Consider the following 7,837-nt stretch of genomic DNA (forward strand, 5'->3'; position numbering starts at 1 on the left):
TGGAGTTTCAGCTTCAACATCAGTCCTTCCAGTGAACACCCAGGACTGATTTCCTTTAGCATGGACTGATTGGATCTCCTTGCAGTCCAAGAAACTCTCAAGAGTCTTCTCCAACACCCCAGTTCAAAAGCATCAATTCTTCAGCGTTCAGCTTTCTTCACAGTCCAACTCTCACATCCATACATGACTACTGGAAAAACCATAGCCTTGACTAGACGGACCTTTGTTGACAGAGTAATGTCTCTGCTTTTGAATATGCTATCTAGGTGGGTCGTAACTTTCCTTCCAAGGAGTAAGCGTCTTTTAATTTCATGGCTGCAGTCACCATCTGCAGTGATTTTGGAGCCCCGAAAAATAAAGTTTGACACTGTATGGAAGTACATAATTTCAAAAAGTTTAAAAAGTAACCATGAGAGTTTTAAAATGTAGAAGTTTTAAAATCTAAGGATATCTTATGAGCCAAGTACTGCTACCTATAAAGTCAAAGTATCATACCCTGGCATTCAATATTTTATTCTTAATAATATATATTTCCCATTGTCAATAATATGCCTATGAAAAGCTTCTTCATAGCTCTGATTTTATGAGCATCAAAGATTAATTTCTTTAGACAAATTATAAGTGTTTTTTAGATAAAAGTCTATGTTAAGATTCTCATATTTTTCATGTCTACATCTAAACTACCTTGAGATAATTATTTTTAGATGCAGATTTTAAATAATATTTGTGATTATTTTTCTCACTACTTATATAACAATACTTAAAAACATTTTTTCTTATGCTTGATGAAAAATGGCATATTTTTATTATTTCACTTTGTATTTTTAAATTTTTACTTTTGAACAGATAAAATTTTCACAAGGTTCAATGACTACTGTATCAGTTAAATATTGTTGTGTAATAGAGCACCCCAGAATAAAAGCATCCCAAAATGGAAAGGCTTAAAATAGCACCTATTTACTCATATTTTTATAATTTACATGATAACTGAGCAGTCTGCTTGGATAGTTTCAGCTGGACTCACTCATGCATGTGTACTCATTTGATGGTATGAGCTAACAGCTGTCTTGTTGAGAATAGGCTTGGCTATGATAAATCATATTTTTCTACTTGTTTTTCATGTCCTAAAGACTTATTTGTGAATCTAATTTTAAAATTCATTGATCTAAGATTTTATCCTTATTAATTTTTTTTTGTTTCTCTGAGCATTATTGACTTGTTCTTTAAATACTTTGGAGTTGGTGCTTTTTTAATGTATTCATTTGTATGATTTTATGTGTATTTATGTATACATATATACATACATATATTTTTATCTCATTGCTGGATTTCATATGTATGTTTTATCATTGTTGTTTAGTTGCTAAGTCGTGTCTGACTCCTTTGTGCCCCCATGGACTGTAGCTGGCCAGGCTCTCTGTCCATGGGATTTACCAGGCAAGAATGCTGGAGTGAGTTGCCATTTCCTCCTCCAGGGGATCTTCCCAACTCAGGGCTTGAACCCAGGTCTTCTGAATTACAGACAGATTCCTCACTGTCTGAGCCACAAGGGAAGTCCATGTTCTGTCATATGTTGCCATTATCATCACTTTTTGTGCATGCTCAGCCGCTCAGTCACATCCAACTCTTTGTGACCCAATGCATTGTAGCCTGCCAGGTTCCTGTGTTCATGGGATTCTCCAGGCAAGAATACTGGAGTGGGCAGCCATTCCCTTCTCCAGAGGATCTTCCCAACCCAGGAATTAAACCCAGGTCTCCTTCACTGTAGGCAGATTCTTTACTGTCTGAGCCACCAGGGAAGCCCCATTATTACTTTTTACTATCATCGAATATTTAATTATGGTAAATATTCTACGGGATCTTAAAAAGAAGTTGTATGTGTTTTATATACAATCTGCTTTATTCAATATGCATTTGAGTTATAAAATCTTATCCCTTACTCTATCATGAAAGGCAGTAAGTTCAGGAAACATGTTTAAATGTAATATAAGTGTTTGTATATGATATAATTCATAACAAAGATAGTTAACTTAATATTAATCTTCAAAGGAAAATCTATAGAAAATATAGGTATAGATTTCTAAAGGAAATACAATTTTTGCTCTTTGAACCCTCAAATGTGGTGTTTTGTTGTGGTAGTCCTAGCAAATTAATACACATGGTCATGTTTTAATTAATTAATAAATAAATAGAATGTATGAAAATCATGGTGCATTAAAATTATTGATGTGTTAGCTATAAACAAAGCACTTTTCTTTGGTCTATAGTCATCAAAGCTAAAAATATCAATTATTCTTTTAAAAGAGGGTGCATTTATAAATAAAAAAAGGAGTTAATACTAAATAACCATTGATAGTTTAATTGCAAAATACCTAAGTTATTAATACTATGTATGATTAGGTAGAAATTATTCCTTTTTTAAAAAAATACCTTATCCCAAATTTGCCTCTTTTAAAGGCTTCTGTATGCAGGTCAGGAAGCAACAGTTAGAACTGCACTTGGAACAACAGACTGGTTCCAAATAAAAAAAGGAGTATGTTAAGGCTGTATATTGTCACCCTGCTTATTTAACTTATATACAGAATACATCATGAGAAACGGAAGAAGTACAAGCTGGAATCCAGATTGCTGGAAGAAATATCAATAACCTCAGATATGCAGATGACATCACCCTTATGGCAGAAAGTGAAGAGGAACTAAAAAGCCTCTTGATGAAAGTGAAAGAGGAGAGTGAAAAAGTTGGCTTAAAGCTCAACATTCAGAAAACGAAGATCATGGCATCCGGTCCCATCACTTCATGGGAAATAGATGGGGAAACAGTGGAAACAGTGTCAGACTTTATTTTGGGGGGCTCCAAAATCACTGCAGATGGTGAGTGCAGCCATGAAATTAAAAGACGCTTACTCCTTGGAAAGAAAGTTATGACCAACCTAGATAGCATATTGAAAAGTAGAGATATTACTTTGCCAACAAAGGTCCATCTAGTCAAGGCTATGGTTTTTCCAGTGGTCATGTGAGAGTTGGACTGTGAAGAAAGCTGAGTGCCAAAGAATTGATACTTTTGAACTGTGGTGTTGGAGAAGACTCTTGAGAGTCCCTTGGACTGCAAGGAGATCCAACCAGTCCATTCTGAAGGCGATCAGTCCTAGGTGTTCTTTGGAAGGACTGATGTTGAAGCTGAAACTCCAGTACTTTGGCCACTTCATGTGAAGAGCTGACTCATTGGAAAAGACTCTGATGTTGGGAGGGATTGGGGGCAGGAGGAGAAGGGGACGACAGAGGATGAGATGGTGGGATGGCATCACCGACTCGATGAACATGAGTTTGAGTGAACTCCGGGAGTTGGTGATGGACAGGGAGGCTTTGAGTGCTATGATTCATGGGGTTGCGAAGAGTCAGACACAACTGAGCGACTGAACTGAACTGAACCCAACAGAAGAATTAATACATATTAGGCATTACACAAATGTTCAATGAACAAATGAAAAATTAAATTGTAAGCAAAGTCAAAAGAACAACAGATTTGCAGCTCAGCTTGTGACAGGAAATTGAATACAGGAGGGAAAACTTACATTTTAAAACTGATATAATTTGTAAAAGGTAAATTCCAGATTCATAAAAATGATAATAACTACCGATATACAGAGCTTCCCTGGGAGCTCAGTGCTAACAAATCCTCCTGCCAATACAGGAGACTAGGCTTTGATCCCTCCAGTGGGGAAGATCCCCTGGAGAAAGAAATGACAACCCATTCCAGTATTCTTGCCTAGAAATGGAGAGAGGAACCTGGTGGGCTACGGCCCCTAGGGTCGCAAAGCCTTGGACCCGACTTAGTGACTAAACCACAACAACAACCGATATGGAGCATTTACTAGATGTCAAGTACTGTTCCAAACAGATGACAGGATAGCTCACTGGTTTTTGCAGTTGAATAAGTAGGTGCAAGCTACAAGCATTGGATCCTTTTTTTTTTTTTAATGAAGAGCCTGTGCAAAGAGGGAATTTAAATATGCCTAAGGAGAGGGAAATGGCACCCCACTCCAGTATTCTTGCCTGGAGAATCCCATGGATGGAGGAGCTTGGTGGGCTACAGTCCACGGGTTGCAAAGATTTGGACATGACTGAGTGTTCACTTTCACTTTCACTTTCAGGGTCACAAGATGTAATAATAGAATTTTCACCAAGCAATCTGGCTTTAGCATCTGCATGCTGAAATTCTTAGAAAACATTCTAGACTGTGGGGTAAAGGACTAAATTAACATACAGAGACACAAAAGCCTCAGGTGTGTGGCAAGAGATTTTAGCAGTTTCCAGAGGCACTTATTAAATATCTACTTGATGAAACAAGCAATACTATCTACTGGGTAACATATAGATGATATATTAATTAGAAAGCAAGTTGGGACCACAGTTTAGAGACTTTTAAGAACTATAATATGAGAAGACATCTGAAAATGTGACTCAAGTATCCAAATGCATCATTTAAAATTATATCTATACAGAAAATTTACAACTACCCCCAAATAAAATTCTCACATAGATTAAAGCTGCTAAGTCGCTTCAGTCGTGTCCGACTCTGTGTGACCCCATAGACGAAAGCCCACCAGGCTCCCCTGTCCCTGGGATTCTTCAGGCAAGAACACTGGAGTGGTTACATAGATTAAAAGTGATTAATATTTTGAAAAGTTCTGAGAAGTAAAAGGAACACAATCATGTGAACAGATTGGGGGCATCTGTTGAACTTTTAATTAAAGCTTTTAGTTTTGAATTTTATCAACATTTTTTTCTCAATATTTTCCCATCATTCATATGTTTGCACATCTGTTTATCTGCTTTTATACATGACACAAATATTGAATTAAATTACAGAAGCATATCACATATAATACATTTATAAATGTCATTTATAGCAAATATCAGGGAAAATAAAGTAAAAGAGTGAGTAAATTATCTGTCTTGCATCTTTATATTTGGTTGGAATACAACATTAATTAGGGTGGAAAACAAATTTTAGCTAACTGGCAAATATTTCAGGCCATTTTTTAAAACAGGGGTCTAGTTTGTTTTTGTTTTTTTTTATTAATGTTTCCATCTGACACAATTAAGCAATGGCTAAACCAGAGAAAACTAATAAGCTAGGCTTCACTGTGAGTGGAAATTTTTTTGCCACTTTGATTATATATGTAAAATGAACTTCACTTAGTCCACAGCTGTTTGAGTGCTAAGTTATCATCAGACACCTGTTTCTGGGTTCTGGTCCCAGTTCTGATATTAACCAGCACAAAAGACATTATTGTTTAAACTCTTAGGAATATGTGTGCTTAGTCGCTCAGTCGTGTCTGACTCTTTTGTGGCACCATGAACTGTAACCCTCCAGGCTCCTCTGCCCATGGGATTCTCCAGGCAAGAATACTGGAATGGGTTTTCAAGTCTACCTCCTGGGGATTTTCCCGACCCAGGGATTGAACCCAGATCTCCCACATTGCAGGTGGATTCTTTACATCTGAACCACCAGGGAAGCCATAGTGGGAAGTGTAATCCTGAATAAATTACTTAAATATTATGAACTTTAGTCCAATTTTATGTAATATGGCATATGTTACATATTTGTTCATGTTGAGATGATCCTGTGCTTTGAAATAACCAGAAATGCTTTTTTAAAAAATGGATGAGATTTTCTTAGTGATAATCATACTGCCATAACAAGTTTGTTTAAGTGTTGATGCAACTCCAGAGCTTTTCAGAGTATTTACTCTGCTGATATTGTCCCATATCCAGCTTGAAATGAAAGAATAATATTTAGTACTGTTCTCTACATTAATACCCCAATACATGAATTTATAAACAAAATTATAAAGCTTTATTGTATAGATCACATCTTATTCTTTAACACATGGCCAGAACACACTGTTCTATTACTAGTTTGAGATCTAAAAACAATTCTTATCAACTCTTTTCAAAACCTTGATAAGTTGTTAGGAAAAGAGTGGATATTATACCATTAGTGCACTAACTATGCTAGAGGGGTGTCTAATTAGTGACTTCTCATTTATAAAACGCAAACTATTGACTTCAGCTGCATTTTGACAGTCTCCCTACCAGGGAAATGTAAAAACACTATGTGAAGATAATAATGAACGCAATAAAAAAGAAAAAATGCACAGCAAGCACCTTGTCAATCTGACTCTGACAGGTCAGACATATTGATTGGCTGGGGCTGGCAGAAGATTAAGCAACCAAGACACCAAGGCCAGTGCCGGTGGATAATGCGATCCACATGTTACACTTCTGTCTTCAAATTATGCACCAGTCTGAAATGACTGCTGCTTGGGATTGTGAGTTTAACTCATGGTGACTGTAAACTAGAAATTTCCTGCAAGTCCGTCCTAGAACTAGCAATAAAGTTACATTCAGCGTAAGATAGTTGAAGGAAAATTGCTGTCACTAGTAATAGAATTTATAGCTATCTTTGCAATTGTAGATAAATCCATGTTTTTGACTTTGTGACCACTGAAACATAAAAATTAAACCTTTTAACCATGGTCAGGCCTTTTGTAGTAAATGGTAAAAGCCAGTAATGATTGTTATCAGGAAGCTATTTCCAACTGTCATTTCTTGGGGGAAGAAACAATTTTTAAGCATGTCTGAAGTTTTATTTACAGTTAATTGGATACTCTATAGAAAAGACATCATGCATTGATTTATGGAAAGAGCTTCTCAAGACCCATGGCTCAGCTCTGCACCTTTGGTCTAGTGTACTTTGTTTTTATCATTGTTGCTGATGCATTGGGTGAGAACACTTCTGCTGATAATAAGCTTAAAAGACACCTACTTTGCTTACATGTTCGTAGAGGATGTTGAAACAGTTTTGCTGAGTGGCTTGGCTGCAAATCAAATACAGCATCAAATGCTTCCTTCAGACTACTCAGGGAATTTATGTGCAGTAATAAATATAGCTGCTGCTTAAGCCTCAGTTGAAAACCTTAGAATACTACCTTCTAAAGAAATCATGTCCTATAAGTTAATATTAATTAGTTTTACCAAGGCAAAGTAAAACAGACACTTGACATGAATATCCAATAGTAGAGGTAGTGTTAGTCGCTCAGTCGTGTCTGATTCTTTGCGACTCCACGGACTGTAGCCCACCAGGCTTCTCTGTCCATGGAAATCTCCAGGCAAAACTACTGGAGTGGGTTGCCATTCACTTCTCCAGGGGATCTTCCCGACCCAGAGATCAAATCCAGGTTTAATCGCAGGCAGATTCTTTACGGTTTGAGCTACAGGGAATATCCAATAGGGTATGTATTTTTCCTCTTTCCTCAAATAGGGGGTTCTAGTTAAAAATGGGGGAAAAGTATATAAATGTTTAATCACTATATCATACACTGGAAAATAATATACTATTATATGTCAATTCAGTTAAAAAAGAGGAAAAAATAGGGGGAAGAATTAGAAATATTATTGGATATGCAAACAAAAGCATATCAAGGGGAAATTAGAAACAGCTATAAGAACACCTCTAAAATCTGGCTAATAACCAGAAATATATGAAATGAATATTATACATCTTACTTTGAGTATATGTTATATAAACCTACAGATTCTCTTAACATATTCAAATTTGCCTTTGAATATTATGCAAAGTGTTTTAGTCTTCCAGAGGGGGAAATATGAAAATAGCAAAGGATAATAAGATAAAGGGATAACCATTGATTAAAATTCTATGATTCTCAGAATAGTGGAACACAGGAGAAGAAATCCTTAGCTTTCATAAGTCTGCACTTTATTCCTTAATAATGGATATTCTTGAATGGCTCTTTTATGTTATATTTTCAGT

Source organism: Bubalus bubalis, chromosome 8 (genome assembly GCF_019923935.1).
Source record: "Bubalus bubalis isolate 160015118507 breed Murrah chromosome 8, NDDB_SH_1, whole genome shotgun sequence".
In the NCBI taxonomy this organism is placed as follows: domain Eukaryota; kingdom Metazoa; phylum Chordata; class Mammalia; order Artiodactyla; family Bovidae; genus Bubalus; species Bubalus bubalis.